The sequence below is a fragment of the Hesperophylax consimilis genome, chromosome 1 (assembly GCF_061612785.1).
Source record: "Hesperophylax consimilis isolate HC1 chromosome 1, BYU_Hcon_1.0, whole genome shotgun sequence".
Lineage (NCBI taxonomy): Eukaryota > Metazoa > Arthropoda > Insecta > Trichoptera > Limnephilidae > Hesperophylax > Hesperophylax consimilis.
Window position 1 is genome coordinate 39467046 of NC_142836.1, and position 17453 is coordinate 39484498.

The following is a 17453-nucleotide window of genomic DNA, read 5'->3' on the forward strand; positions in this document are numbered from 1 at the left end:
GCCGGTCGACGAATTAAAGCCTTACTACAAATTCTTACCAAACCTGAGAATGTGATATAATCGAATTAAAGTAGCGATTTTTGGGTGTTCACGGATAACGGAAACAGGCTTCGTTGAAAAAAGGCTTAACCCAAATTCTTGCTAAACCGGAGGATACGATACAATAAAAAATAAAGCTGTGATTGTGGTGGTTTATAGAGAACCATCGTTTTAGTGAATGAAAGCAGGTTCCATTGACAAAACGCTGTGGGGATGAATCATTACGTAAGTGCGGTATATTGACCGGTCAACAAATCAAAGGCTTAACCCTAATAAAAGAAATCGTGCTTCGTGGTAGTGGTGGTGGTGGTGGTGGCGGGCGACGGGCGGGGGCAATGCCGGGTAAGCGGAGGAGGACAGACCACAAACCACAGCTCTGTACCGGCTCCCATACTCCAGCTTCTGAGGAAATTACAATCCGGACCAAGAAAAAATCTCCGAGGAAGCCCTAGTACCCACACCTTGTACCTCTCCACCTCCCGGCCCCATTGCCTTTTAAGAAACAGGATTTGAGCTTCAAGGGCCCTGCGTGTTTATTCATCAAAACGTAATTCGAATATTGATACGGATTCTGGGAGAGTATCGATGACGCTAAAAAAGGTAAGGTATTTCCTCAGGTGAGACTTACAAAGGATGGTCTAATTTGATTCTTAACACAAGATCGAACATCGAAGGACTGAGATTTAAAGGTTCCTTCTAGAACTGGATTTTTTTTACTTACCTATCGGTTGGGTAATGCAGAATACAGCCCGGAACAACTCTGCGGAGACTCTAGATTTGTAACCCTTTCCGTCTAGGATGTTTTGAGGACGCAATTTTAAATTCAAATTTAAAAATCTTCCTTGTTAATGCAAGTGAAAAAAATCGATTTTTGCCTTCACAATAAATTAACAGGCCTTATTAATAAAACATGAATTTAAGAATGTTTTATCGATTTGCCTCGATAATATATCATGACGATACAAAGAATTTTCGTTGTTATGCAAAAATATTCGGATTTTCATGAACACGTGTTCCGATATCATTCGTATTTGTAATTTACTAAAATTTTATCAGGAATCCTGTTAATTCATTCGTAAAGTCTGCAATAATTACCAATAATTTTAAGAAATTCTTAATAATCTATGGGAAATCAATACTTAGGTGATATTGACATGTTTAATGATAACTTGGTGAATTCAGTGTATCATATTAAAAACAAATTCCAAGCCTATTTTTGAACCTTTGTTTGTCTCTCTGATATCTGTTTTTTTGTTTGTTATATTTTTATTTCATGCATGTATTGTAATTTGATTTTTAATATTTATTTCTCATGTTCATATTTCTTGGTCATGCTGTCGAAATTATACCACATATATGTCATTGTCTGTCTCGACATAGGTATATCCTAGTGAGACAGACATCGAAATCCACCTGTAAAAACTTTACATATTGATAGTAAATAAATAAAAAAATATATGTAAAAGCCCTACGGGGGTAAAATAAATTAGCAATTGTAATTTTTCTTGGTGTAGTTGGTTTATAGCCAGTTATTTCACAGAACTTGAACAATTTATCAAATGTCAAAGTAAATATTTAAGTTTTATTATTATTCAAGTTCTGTGAAATAACTGGCCCTTAGTATAGCTATTTCTATTTATACTGACACAACTACACAAAACGCAAAATCTTAGCGCTTCCCTACGCGGTGATAATGAAGTGCGAACATCATCGAGCAGTCAGCAGAAGTCGGTCCGTCGGCGTGGGTACTACTCGTAAGCTGCGTTCGGTGGCGCCTGTCGGCAGTCTGCCCGAGGACCTTATCAACCCGCAGCCTGCCAGCCCATTCAGTCAGCCAGGCAGCCAGGCAGCCAGTCAGCCCATCAGCAGCGGGGACAATTATAGGCTGATGAGGAGGGGCCAGACTCGCTGCCGCCGCTGCAGATTACACTTGTTGGGCGCGGGTTCGTGTTCCGGCTTAATGGCAGCTTGCTTGTCGCTAATTAGGGTTTCCGCACCGGTTCAAGGTGGCCAATGTGCGAAATTTATTTGCATAAACCTAAAACTGGGTATTCGACTGTTTTCAAATTATTAATGCGCATTATACGAATTCAATAAAATTGCACTGAGCTTTGCGGTTAACTTTTAACTTTTCCCTAATTAGGGTTTCCGCACAGGTTCAAGAAGGCCAATGAGCTAAATTTATTTGTACTAACCTAAATCTGGCTATTTCGCTGTTTCTTTTTTTTTAGTTTGAATACCACAAAAGAGCCCCAACTGATACCATGGGCAAGTGAGACCGTGGCATCTCTCATAGGGGTATGTCGTAAGGCTGAATGTTGTGGGAAAGGAAAAGAGACGGGGAAGAGGGAGGTGGGGGAGTAGCACCAGGAAGGAAGAATCAAAATCCTGAGTTGAGTCATTTTGTGAGGCAAAAACGTAGAAAATCAAATATTATGTGCGAGATGATTTGTGTGGATGAGAACCAGACTTGTCTAACTTACAATTATTAAATAACGAAATGATTCCTTGAATTGATAACAGCATAAGAAAACAATATTTTTGATAAAGCTTATGTTTGGCAAGAATGAGTGTTTAAAAGCAACGACATATCATCTAATAAAGTTTTTTGGGGTTCGGACTAGTCTGGTTTTCAGTGTGGCATGGCGAGGTAGTCAAAAGTTCTACATATGTGTAACTGTGAAAGAAAAATAACAAACATTTTGTCACCGTATATACACACTTTCTCGTACAAAAGTGCAAACATGCCATGTGTTTAACATTTCATACTCGCAATTTAAAGGAAACGGTAAAATACTGGTTTTCCTTTTACGATTATTTCACAGGGGTTATACCAAAACTACGTCCAATTAGACTTTCTTTTAAGGGTACCTTCTACTTTCTACTATGCTTGAACAAATAACCACATTCGAAGATAACAAGCCACAGTCGGGCCCTGGGAACAAAAATTGCCTAGAATTAGATTATATTGACATATTTTAAATAATACGTGTTCATTATTTCGGAAGTATGTACATACTACGTATCTACTTCAACATGACTAAATAGGAAAAATCTGAATATGTTGAAAAAAATTCTAAAGGCCAGCGTCGATGTCAGGAAAACACTACAGCTTTTCCTACGCGAATTTTTCTGGTCAACTCGATTATTTTTCGTAAACTAGTCTTTAAAAAAATGTATGCATTAAATAAATGAATACATTTGTTAATTGTAATTCCTTTGTCCAAAACCGGTGAAGATCCCGACCTGAAATTACTTGCCGCGTACGGCACCGGTGATAGAATTACACTAACTCAATTCTCGGAAGATTTCTTTCCTCGTCTACACAAACGCAGAAATTATGTTTACACGCTTCTGTTACAAAACGATTAAAAATAATTAATTTATACACGTATAAAATGTTAAAATGCGACTTGTTATACAGGTAACCTCACTGACCTTTAGTCATATTATGGAGCCATTCTGTGGTCACTAAATATTAATAAAAATTCCAACTTGCAAAACATGTAAGATTATTTTTACTATTAAAATATATTAGATATGTATAAATGTTTGGCTTTATTCATATATCTCCTGAAAGCTTTTGACACAATAGACCATAAAACATTACTGTCTAAACTAAAAAAATAGGAATGGCCGAAACGACAATGAACCTGTTGACGACATTCATAACAGAGCGAAAACAACAAGTACAGTTTGGCAAACAAAAGAGTAAACTATTGCCATTAAACTGTGGCGTCCCCAAAGGAAGTGTACTGTGACCAATTCTATTTAATATCTTTATAAATGATATCACTAACCTTAACATTACAGGAAACATAATTTTGCAGATGATACCGTTATATTATTTAAAGAAGAAAACTGGATGGAAACATTTTATGTGGCTGAACAGAGGCTTTGTACACTTGTAAATTGGCTGAAAATGAACTCACTTACCCTTAATATACCTAAGCAAAACTAAATATATAACATTTTCAATGAACTCAAGGGGCCATCCAGTAAAATCATTCGAACTAAAATTAAATAAAATGTCATAAAAATAATGTTCAATGTCAATGCCCAATTATAGAAAAATTACAATGCATAAAATATCTCGGGGTAGTAATTGATGAAAATCTTAGATGGGACCAACATATTTAATGTGGTAAATAAAAAGACACGAAAAAACTCTATCACGCTTCATGTCATTCTCGTATTGTATATATAATTATAGGTTATTGCATAAATAATTAAAATGGTATCGAAGGTTTATATTGTAATAGGTTTACTATATATCAACCGAGAACAGGAAGAAAAAATAGTTATACTCTTTTGAGCTTAAGCTAAGGTTAAGTTTTCACTTAGGTTAAACGTAACGTACTTAGTATTCTACTTGTTCATAGATGGCGTTAATTTAATTATGAAAATACGCCTTTTCGAGTTATGCTTTAAAATAATAAGAACAATTATTTGTTTGAACCTGTACATACGCAATATGAATACGAAAAAAATAGGTTTACTCGTACAAAAACTCAATTCTTTCAAGAAAGACATACAAATACAATATTGTATCAGTGTTTAATTTAAAAGTGAGTAAAATGCTGACAAAACTATTTATTCAAATTCCGTATGTTCGGGCGTTAACAAATAATTCGTCTTAATAACGTAAACATAACTTGAAAAAAGTGTATTTTCATGAAATAATTAAATTAACGCCGTGTATGAAAAAACATGTAGATTATAACAACGTACATTACGTTTAACCTTAACTTAGTGATCGTTCGGATATGATTGATAAAATTTATCCTGTTTAAACCTATTGCATTAATTAACAACCACATTCAGTAGGTAGGTACCCACACATCTACAAGTGTTTTCTGAGTAATAAATAAATTGGCTTGGTAGAATGCGATGGAGTTCAAATAATCACAAATTTCTTTACATACCGTAGGTGAAAAACACGTCGCATCTTCCGACTACAATTCACCAAAGTGTTTCCTAAGTAAAGCAAGTCATTTCGCCGTTGGCACGTGCTTAAATGCCTTCCTAATTCCCAGCAACTCGCGGATGCAGGCAATCATTTGTTGCCCAACCGAATTATATGAAGCCGTCTTGAATTATAATAACTCAGTCAGAATTTCTCAAGCTGTGATTCACCGTAAAACCCATTGCCACCGGGCGCTATATGAACTCCACTGAGTAACATGAATAACCTTGGCTATAAGCGCAAATAAAAGTAGTTTCTCAAAACGGTTTTTATAATCACTATCGATGCGATTGGCAATATCAAATGGCATTTTTAAAAAGTAATTACGTAATTTTACCTAATTTATTTATACATGGTTATTGCATACAAATAGCTTACATTTTATATAAGAAGGTACACGTAGAAAAATGGGTAGGTACTGCAGATTTATTAAAATCCTGTTAAAACGTGACGGCACGCCACTTTTTAACAAAATATCAGTAAATTCAGAATATATTGTAACACGTGTTCTTGCAGCTGCGCTTGTCCTAGTAAATATAATGACGAAATGCGAAAATATTAGAATTTTTATGATAATAGTAATTTTTACATCCTCAGAACCTTTTGACCTCTCCAACAGGACTCTCTTGGAACATCGCCTTGTATCAAAGATATTTTGCCTTGTACCGTAGTGGGAGGAATAGATTCATAGGTCCATCACTCCTGGACTCACTGACCCTCAGAAACCTACCCACCTCTCGTACCATTTTTCCATCCTTCCGTTCATAAAAAGACTCTCAAAGGAATTATTTTTCACAGGGTCTCATGAGTGTATGTAGCTAATGTAAAAAAATACATATTTATTTATATATAAAAAATTCGTTATTAATTATTCGATATTTTGCAAGGAAGTCAATTCATTTGATAAAGGCCTGTATTCCTGTTTTCAACAGGATTACGAACATTTGACCAGATGTTCAATAAATTAGCAATACTAATCAGTAAATTTTCTCCGTGTACATACCTACTTACCCCATAACATGTCACTGAGGTAGGAAATGTAAAGCATACAATGAAATTATGTAGAAACAAAACGGAAACTTAGTTACAAGCTTGTAATAATTCAGAGCGAAGCCAAAAACTTACCTTTTCAGAGACTCATGCCCATAAAAGTAGAATAAAGTTGACAAACCTTTTTTTATTTCTAGTTAGATCACAGATTTTATTTTTACGACTAAGATAGCGGAGGATTGAACCCGCGACGCATGTATGGAAATCCAAGGCATGGTCATCATTTCATTTTGACAGTTTATCCCGTCAGACAGAAACTTTAATTATTTTATTTTATTTATTTTTATGTGAAACAGCACAAGAGCCCCAACTGCTCCCAACCGTCTGGAGCCAGAGAGACTATGGTGGGGTTGTTAGATTGGGGTATTACGGTTGAAAGTAGAGAGAAGGGGAAGATGGGAAAGTATCTAAGTATTCAGATCTGAACTGTGGTCTTACACCAGGGCGATACTGAGAGTATCTTTAAATCTATTTTAATCGATTATACTCAATGTGTTAGTTTAATTGAGAAAATTGTGAAATAAAATTAATTAATTAATTCATTCAAAATAAATTTATTTGCGCACGCCAGGATTTGAACCCACTACCTCGGGCTTGCTAGTCGAGAGCCTTAGCCCTAGACTACGGACGCCGTACAAAATACGCATAAATATTTAAACACCGATTATAAATACTATTAATAATTCAGAAATGGCTTTCATACATTTAAAATATTCTGAACTAAATATATATATTTTTTTTATGGATTTGTAAAGCGTCCTTGATGTGTTAATTGCCTCAAAAATGATGCTTTAGCCTATTATAAAACTTTTGGTATAAGTCGCTACAAATTTAAAATGAACACCCTGTAAAGAATAAAGATAACAGATAATGCGAAATAATCAAGGTCAAAGCTCATTGTCACCTCTGTCTCGCTAACAATGGAAAATGGGTATTTGAGATGACACAGACAGCGATTATCGGAAATAAGCAATAACGTTAGAAGAATATTAAATGCAGTAACTCCTATTGTTATTATTTATCTCTTATTTAAATAATACTGCAATATTCATCATGATATTATTTAAATTTTCTCTGGGGACACTACAATGACATGGGTCACTCGCCAGTCTCGCCACTAGCCATTAGCTTATAACCGTTGTACTAGGTGTAGGTAAATACTTACTATTAATAGTACTTTGGCAGATACGTGTTGATAACTAACTATTGAGAAAGAACTGCAACTAACTTGATGACTATTGGGAGAGAACTGCAACTAACTTGATGACTATTGAAAGAGAACTGCAACTAACTTGATGACTATTGGGAGAGAACTGCAACTAACTTGATGACTATTGAGAGAGAACTGCAACTAACTTGATGACTATTGGGAGAGAACTGCAACTAACTTGATGACTATTGAGAGAGAACTGCAACTTAACTTATGAAATAGGCGCTTAACAAATAAATTGAGTAATTAAAGTTACAGTTTATATAGGTATACTTACGATTTTTTTTAAAATACCTATTTTAATTTTCATTACTATTTACGAAAGTAGTTTCTAAACCAAGGGAACTTCACCCAATTAATTTAACTAATTAGTACTATACGTTTTGCCAAAGTTTTTGAATCTCAACTTTTTTCACACTTTGAACCCTTTCTCTGCGCCAGGCAACATGGATTTGTTTCTCACAGATTTATCAATTAAAATATTTTGGAATTTTTTAATTATGTGTGTAATTCTTTTAATGAAAGATTAAAAATAGATGCAATTTGTACCGATTTCCAAAAAGCTTTTGATGAAGTAAAACACTCACTAAAAAAGCTTGATCAAATGGGAATACATGGAGACCTATTTCGCTGTGTGAAATCATATTTATATAGCAAAACACAACTAGTGCCTTTTTAAATTAACTGCACTATATCATCTTTGGAGATGCTGGGTGGAGGGTCCTTTAAAGGAGAAAGTTCTGGGATGGAATAAGGTATGAGGTGTGTTTAGTAATCTGGGGAACAGTGTGTCCAGGATGGACGTACATCCCTCCCGCTGCGGCGCAAGGCGATGGGTTTAGAGATCAGTTGGAGAGGTCATAGGGTCTCCCCAAACAGCCTCTGTACATCTCACCCGATGAACCCGGGCACCCCTGTTAAATCACCAAACGTAGCGAAGCACTTGGGATGACTTATGGCAGAGGTGTTGGTTATCATGCTTTTTTGCCGATGATCTTAAAATTTTACGTAAAATTCAATCAACTGCTTCAAAATGATCTGGTCACACTCAATAACTGTCAATGTTATGCACTTAGATGTCGAAAAATCTTACACCTTAAACTTAACTCGAAATAGAATTAAAAAGGATTTTTTCAATGTTATTAATAATTCTATTCTTAAAAATATTGAATTAAAATCAATTCCCATTATTTAAGATGCCACAGCATGTTTCACCTATACACACAAAAAATAATATCGCCTATTTTAGCCCTCTAATCCAAATATGTCGACTGTATAGTGAGATAGAGTGTGCTGAAGTAGACATTTTCATCGATAATATATACAGATTCAGAAAAAATGTTTTGCTATTGCTACTTACTATTTGTCATTTGAGTGAGCTTATATAATTTTTGTATTTGTTTTAAATATTTTAATCTTTATTAAGATTTATGAACATTAATGTATCCTAAGTCTGGGTAGATTTTTGTAATTGTTGTACCTATTTGTGTATTAACTGAGTTTTATAATTGGATTGTTCTCACGTAAGTGAGATCGTTTGCAAAAATCCGCTATAAATAAATAAATAAGAATGGCATGCTTGAGATCTGACACCATACTTACATAACGCAGTAAAAAACTTTGGATTAGTGAGCTTTGGGATATTTATTATAGATTTATTGGTCATCATAACTATTTTTAGAGAGCTGCGGTGTTTGAATTTCCGTTTATCTGACAATAAAATGAGATAAAACGCCAAATTGTTTGTTCCATATTTTTCAAGTGAACCAAAGGAAAAGCTTGGGCGAAGCCGGGTAGTAACTGAACATTTAAAAAATATCACATATCATGATTATGACGAAGAGTAAAAATGTTGCCAGTAAAATAAATGGTATTTCAATATGATGAGATTGACATAATACGAAGATACCTACTTTATACTTAAGTATTCAATATTAATCAGAAATTGATGATATTGACATGATACGTGGGTACCTACGTTATAATTTGGTATTCAATAAAGTTATGGTTTATTAATAACAGTTAATTACGTTCAACCGGGAATAAATTATAAATGTTATCAAATGACAATAACATGATTGACCACATTATTTACAGTCAATATAGATTCCTACGTGATACTGATATGTCTGACTATCATTATTTTTGCGGGTGAAATGGAGACATTCTGCATTTATTGCATTTATGTGACGTGATTTCAAAAATATTTTGTATATTCAGTAAGCGTTGCATTGCTATAAGACATTTTTAGATAAGAGCCGGCTGGACTGTGGCTCGCTGGGAATGCTGTACAGTTAACTCATCACTCAGGCCTTGTTCTGTCAGACGGTTGGAGTATTTCCGCTTTGCAATAAATACAAATAAATGGAATATTTCTGAACATATACAAAACCTAAAAACAGTTTTAGAAATGTGATGAAATACGCTACCATACTTAGAAAATAACATATATATTTTCAAATACTAAAATTTTGAGTACAAAAGAGGCTCTTTTTACGTTTTTCGAAAACAAAATTACTGAAAACGAAAAAGATTAAAAAACACATTTACCACCTATTCTATTTGTCGATTCACATGTAATAAAAAAATGCAGAAAGTATCATAAGTTTTTCTCAAATTGCGGTGGGTACCTTTGGTTTCATAAAGGTGTATATTTTAATTACTCTGTGGTTAACTTATAGATTTGAAATTTAAATATAAAGCATGGTATTTTCTCTTTCTAAAACCGTTTAGATCACATTTCTCACCACAGAATTGTGGAAGTTACAACGATTTCTGTGATACCACACGAGTTGTTTACAAAAGCGAACAAATTGCCCTGAAGGATTAACGAAATGTGTGGCAGGAGAAAGAGGGAGGTTAGATACTGGTTAAGTTAACCAGAAAACAATGACATTAAAAAACTGCAAGACACGTTATATTCATTCTAATCGAAAAAATGTAGCACCGTTTATGAAACGGTTATGTAGGAATGGATTAAAAGAATATGTGTGTACGAATGAAATAGTAGTGTGAAAGTCCCGCTAAAGTATGTTCACTGGACCTAGTTTAGTGAAAGCACGCGTGTTGTGTCAGTAACGTATCTTCAAACGATTAATTAATTCAAGGCTTGAAACTTAATGCTAACGAATCCTGAATTCCTAACTCTATACAGTAATAATAATATTTATTTAATAACTAGCGCAGACCCATCAAAAATTATAAAATATTGTACTAATATTATATTAGTATCTATAGGATTTGTGAATCTCATTACTTTAAAACAATTGACTTTTTTAAATGTATATATTTTTTTGACAAATTAGAAAGATGTAATGATATTAATTAAAATGAATGATAAAATAACAACTGTAAATCATACAATATGCAGTATTTTTAATATAGCTCTGCGTGCGTCCCATCTTTTCCAAGATTAAACTTTCTAATAAAAGTGTGTTTATTTGAATTTACCTGCCAGGTTAATCTGTCAAAAATTTTAAACAAAACAAATACACATTTCAAATAAAGTTATCAATTTTCAATAAAACAATTTTGGTAGGTATTTTATCTTGTTTGATATGATTTATACTTTTCAGTTCCAATTTTGAAAATTGAAAGTACATTGAACTTGAGGAATTTTATGCATTACCAGGAATCACGCTTGCACCCATGTACCGACAACGGAAATTAGTATGTTTAATGACCTTTTCTCTTGAGCATCAATTGAATAAATTTTTTTAACAATCGCTTCAAATTATTGATAATACGGTTAAAAACGAGATTGCAGACCTTACGAATGAATTAACAAGTTTAACTTAAAAAACTAAAAAATTAAAAATATATTATCACGGTGACGGAACACGTGTTCGTGTCAATCATCACGTTTTTAACCGGATTAGAGAGGTTCGCAATAAATTTGCAATGCACATTTTTCTCCGTCTGGTATAACTGCCTATCTGCTATCACAAATAATTTAGTTAACCTCCAGCTACCCCTAAGCTATGTAGGTATAATAAACCCACAGTTTGTACATGTAAAAAACATATCCATATATAATTACATATCCGATATGTAAAAAAATATATTTTCATAACGTTTTTTTGTACAATAGAGTCGTAGAATTTAGGAGGAGATAATAATAGTAATAAACACATTTTCTATTGGAATTTACCGCCGAGATTTAGAAAATACAATACATAGACTAATAATAATTGCATCCGCTATTACCGTTTCGGATAAGTAATAAAATTATATTGCTTGAAGCCGAATCCTTTAACAAGATGGAAATAATTAGGACTGTTCTATAATTTGATATGTACCCCTTTTCCGTGTAGGTTTGTGTGTGGCATATTTTATATTCAGAATTAAATCAATGTTGTGGTTGGCGATCAATACCTATTATCCTTTGATATTTTCCGATGAATGTTTGAAATTATTATTTCGAGGGTCTATTTTACCGGAAGCTTCCTGTTAGACTTTCATTGCAGAAGCCGCGAAGTGATTAGTGAAAACCTTTGACTGTTATGTACGTTTTTTATCTGGTAAGGAAAAAAGTATACTGTTCGTATTTAAGGCGATGCCATACGAAGTAATGCAAAATTTCAATACATTAGAAGCCCGCAGAAAAATATTTTTAGGCAAACACTTTTTTAACTTAATCTCTGGTACAATACACAATCCGCCTATGTTGAAAGAGGTTAACTTTTATGTCCCTAACAATTATACTCGAGGGAGATCCCATGCACTCTTATATGCTCCGAAAGCGAGGACTTCTGCCTATCAGAACGCGCCAATAAACAGAGCGACTCAACTGCTTAAGGCGATGCCATACGTAGTAATTCAAAATCATGTGTTTTTTGTTTGAAAATTTGGTCGCCTAGAAATGTTTCAGATGCTTTAATTAAATACTGCGAGTAGAATATATCTTGATCTTTGAAATAATCGAGTATTTTTAATATATAAGTCTTTTTATAAGCCCAGAAAAAAATAATATGTAGGACTATGAAAACTGCTTTAAAGTTCAAAATCTCCTACTTACGAACCCATTTTCGGTTATGATTTTATTGTTTAGTGTGGAAAATTAAGTTATTTATAAAATGGTCGAAAAAAAAATATTTATGCCTAAACCTCCACAAAATAAAATAAAAGGCACTTTTTGGCCATGTTTTTTTCTTGCATATATCATAACAGTTGGATGGTGTTAAGCGGGAATTTAAGCCTTATCGCCATCTACGTAAGGGTTGTTATTGATAGCGGCTCAATTTAAAATATTACACGACGTAGTGCATCGCCAGGTCATGGTCAGAGTGGAAAAGGTTAAAACGATGTCGGTTTCACCGAGGAAAGCTTAGAGCCCTGGAGCCTATCCAACTTGAATAGGTATAAGTACTTAAATTGTACAAGTACCTAATGTACCTAAATAACTACATTTTCACCCATTTGATCTCGTTATCACACTGGCGAAAGGACACAATTCAGAAATGAAGTCCCCGAATACCCAATTTCTACCGATTTATAACAAGTTTTAAAGTTCCAAATAAAAAAGTTATTTTTCAACATAATATGTATACATTTTTATGCCGAAACGTTAATTATATGAAATTCCCTAGATAGAAAGAATTGCAAATTATGCTCCGAAAGTTATTAAAAACACGTTTTGTTCTGTTATTTTATATGTTATGGTTATGGAAAAAAATCACAGTGTATCTTTAAATGCAACTTAAGCATTTGTTGAGAGATTTTCGCTCCCACTAACATATGGATTTCCATATCTCCCTTTCAAACCGTCTTTGGACGCTTACTCCGGGGCCTTAATGGCTTTACTTTAACCAGAACAGTGTCACAACTTAACTAATTGGAGATGACCTAGTTCGTCTGACTTCGGGCCGTTGGGACTCAAGCGCCGTAGGTACTTACTTACCTACTCATAAAAAGTTTCTATAGTAATACTAATTACTATTATTCAGTGGCGTGCATTGCTCTGTGACCAAATGTGGCCTACCTATGTGTATTTTTCATGTTTGGGTACGAATATTGTGCATTGAATTTTTGAAAACGATTATTATATCATCATCTTCCGCTGATTGTTATTTTATTGTTTCTTACCAAATTTATGGAAGAAAGACATTTTGATCAGAAATTTGTTGTACATTGGAAATTTCAGAAAAATGTTTCCAAATAAATCAATGATTATTTGTTATTAGTCCGGTTATAACTCGACCATTTCAAATGTCTGTACTTTTTTGTTACGTTCCGGCTCCGTTTCAAGATGGTGGCCGTGTTGGAAACTGACTTTTTATCCCATTCGCACGATCATGATTCTATTACGAGCTCTCAAATCGGAATAACCAATAATATGGTAGGTAGGTACCTACCGGCCTGAACAAACATTGAATAAAATGTCATTGAGGTCATAGATGGTGACATTTCTTTGGATAAATTGTGCGATTTGAAATAAGAAAAACTTTAAGTACCTACGTAAAATAATACGTACTTACAAATCTTATTTCAGACGAAATTTTGGTTTTGATTTATTAAATAAGAGAAAATTATTACAAATATACTTTTTTGTAAGCGAGGTCCACTGTTCACAGGACTCCTTAGACGTATAGATTGGGTACTATATTTTTAGCAATGTTACTAGAATCATATAAAATATATTATGTAGGAACTGGTCTGAAAATGGAGGCACATTCATGAACGCCGAACAAGGTAAGCCGTGGTAATAATGTGTTGTGGCTAACAGTGGCTGATATATATTCATGCAATTGGTCAATTACCGGGCCAATAACCCAAGCTGGCCGATACAAATATTTTCTTTTGTTTTCATTTATTTCTCAGCTGCTATCTCAAACCTCCATTGATGCAAACACGAAATTGATATTGGTTTATACAATACTACTGCCACCCCATCCAGATATCTGAACCTACAAGACTGTAGGTAAGTGCAATAAATAGATACAAAATACTTATTTTTTATGATTAACCCCAAAATTAAACAAAAGTTATTTAGTAATCATTCAGTCACTAAGATAACAGATTTAAATATTTTATATTAACCCTCGATCAATCTGAAAACGTATGAAAAGTTTTCCCCGCATTACTTATGAAAACAGTTTTTTCACAGCAACGTAGAATTGAATGGTCGCTTGAAATGGCTATAGACGTATTTAATAACCATATCTGAAGAGCCTGGTACTTCTCCACCAATCGCATAGAATCCCCTCCTCACTCTAATTAGGATTTTCCATGCCATGATTGAGATCTTTTGACAAGATTATTAAGTTTTAACAGGAATTGTCAATAATTTGAAGAGATATTAATAAATTAGCAATAGTTATTTTTCTCCGTGTACCTAGACACCATCAAAAACCTTCCATATCGTACACGGAGAAAACTTACTGATACGAAATATTGTTAATTTATTAAAAATCTTGTAAAATTACTTATTTTCCTGTTAAGGCGATGCACTACGTCGTGTAATATTTTAAATTGAGCCTCTATCAATAACATCCCTTACGTAGATGGCGATAAGGTTTAAATTCCCGCTTAACACCATCCGCCTGTTTGATTTATGCAAGAAATAAACATGGCCAAAAAGTACCTTTTATTTTATTTTGTGGATGTTCAGGAATAAATATTTAATTTTTTTCGATCATTTTATAAATAACTTAATTTGCCACATTATACAATAAAATCATAACCGAAAATGGGTTCGTAAGTAGGAGATTTTGAACTTTAAAGCAGTTTTCATAGGCCTTATACATAATTTTTTTCTGGGCTTATAAAAATATTTATCTCAAAAATACTCGATTATTTCAAAGGCCAAGATGTATTCTACTCGCAGTATTTAATTAAAGCATCTGAAACATTTCTAGGGGACCAAATTTTCAAACCAAAAACACATGATTTTGCATTACTACGTAATGGCATCGCCTTAAAAAGGAATGGTTTGACAAATTTCATAACAAACTCTTAGTGAAGCAAGAATATGTTATGAGGAAGTCGAAACATGTGTTCTTAGAAATAATAATATTATCGCATCTCGACCTTTATATTTATTCGGACAAGGCTTCCTGCGTTAACACGTGTTCAGATATATTCTGAATGACTAATATTTTATTAGGAATGATGTTATTAAAAACTAGTAATTTCGGTTGTGAATCTGTTAAGTCTAGTTTGAACTCTAAAACTCGATTTGCTTTTGAATTTAAGTGTTATAATTTTAAAAGATGGATGTGTTTATTTGAGAAATTCCGACACGCGATAAAGTACCTACCTAAAATGTAATATTTAAACAGAAAATTATTTTAAATGCCATTTTAAAATTGGAATTGATTTGTCGAGAATACAGACTATTCTTGATTTTTCACGAGTATGCGCTAGAACTCGTATAATATACATACAAATTTTGCTATACATAATATACCTACAGGCAGGTCTACGTAAAAGTGAATATAAACATCAGAAGTAAAAAAAAATAGGTCCATGGGAAGACAGGTTCCTTAGGGTACTTGCCCCAGCATAAGCGCTAAACGAGCTTAAACGGTGCAATTGGATTTGGGAAAGGAATGTATTTCCGACTGCCGGAATTGTATTAGTTTTTAAATTTAATTATATTTTCTATGTGAATTTCAGAGGCAATCGAAAGCCCCTCCCCGCTAATCGCCCCACAATCGTCCAGCGCTAGAATAATAATAGATAAACCGGTAGCCATTCCCTAGGCAAAACTTAATGCTTTTAGATCGAAGCTTCCAAAATCGGGGCTCGCGAAAACTACAAAAAAAATAATTAAATTTATTCTTTTTAACACTTTTGGTGTTATATTTACACCAATTTCAGCAGAAGTCAAGCAAATTAATAAAAATCACACCAAAAAGATCTCACGGTATTGCGAAAAAAATCACTTCCCGAAACTGCATCGATTAGATAAAATTGAGGAGGTACCTACATATTGATTGGTTACACTATTGTTCCTCTTTAATAATATATTAACACGTAATCAGCAATTTATAAAATAAATTAAAACTCGCCAGTTTTACGAACGCTTGTTACAAAGATAAATAGCTATCTAGTATCTATCCATTTCAACAACTACACAGAAAACAATGGCAAGGAATTGATATTCATGTTCGTTTAAAAAAATCTTAAATGTGTAAGAGCGTATAATTACGACAAAAATTTTTACTTGTTATAAAAGTTAATTTATGGAAAAAGACGTTTGTCCTATTGGTTCATCCCAAGCATTAATTTAAACATGCGTTAACTGAAATCCCTTATTTTTGTCGATTACAGTTAGGTATTATCTCTCTAAAAAGTGAGTCGCTCTTTGGAACAGTTTGGGAAGTCCTGGTCCAGATCATTGGTTCACAGTGTTTTTTCACTTACTCTGCGGTTTCTACCACTGCCATGAATCAAACACAGGTTAGGTATATCGCAGCAATCACAGCTCTCAGCCGGACCGGGTCAAAAAAACTAATCTAACAGGCTGAAATAAAACTCCAATGTAATCATCTGAAATAAACCTGGTAGCGATGTCACGTAGAACTAAATCTAATATATTTTACAGCCCCATCTATGTGAGGCGAGCTTAAATAGACGCACAAATTACCGTAACAAAATATAATAAATAATAATTGGAACGTGTAATAAACTAAATGACCGGTGTCTGTCTGGTGGGAACATTTTGGAGAGGTGGTTATTTCGATGCTTTTTGTTCGACTTCTTACGATATAATTATTTGAGAGCAAAACATTTATAGAGAAGCCATTCCAGGGACAATGAAACGTATATACCCACGTAGTAACAAAAAGTACTAACTACCTCAGTAAATATCCAGTTATTATAATATCTTCGTGTCAAATGGAAGTGTCAAAAAACCTTTTACATAAATTAAACAATTACGAAGTTCTGGGTACAAAGGAACAACTGTATATTGTGTTCTACATAAATAAACGTGATGATTTTGTCGATCACAATTAACATACCAATTAAGTGATTTACCCCCTTACTTTAAAATTCATTATCATGGCGTTTGTGTGGTTCAAATTGTCTTAAACCAGGCTCAAGGCCGGCTTTACCACACCAACGTTGTGCTGGCGGGTGAGAATCTAATTTTAAGACGGTTACAATGTAGGAACTCATCTTAGTGCAGATTACTAACTTGTTACTTTTTTTTGATACAACATTGAACAGTTATACAAATAAAAA

The 17453-nt window shown here is 33.6% G+C and overlaps 1 protein-coding gene across 2 annotated transcripts in view; it reads right to left on the bottom strand.

Moving 5' to 3' along the window:
• Positions 1-17453, bottom strand: part of LOC149426868 (protein lozenge-like) — a 91847-nt gene that overhangs the window by 32447 nt on the left and 41947 nt on the right. The window lies entirely within an intron of this gene.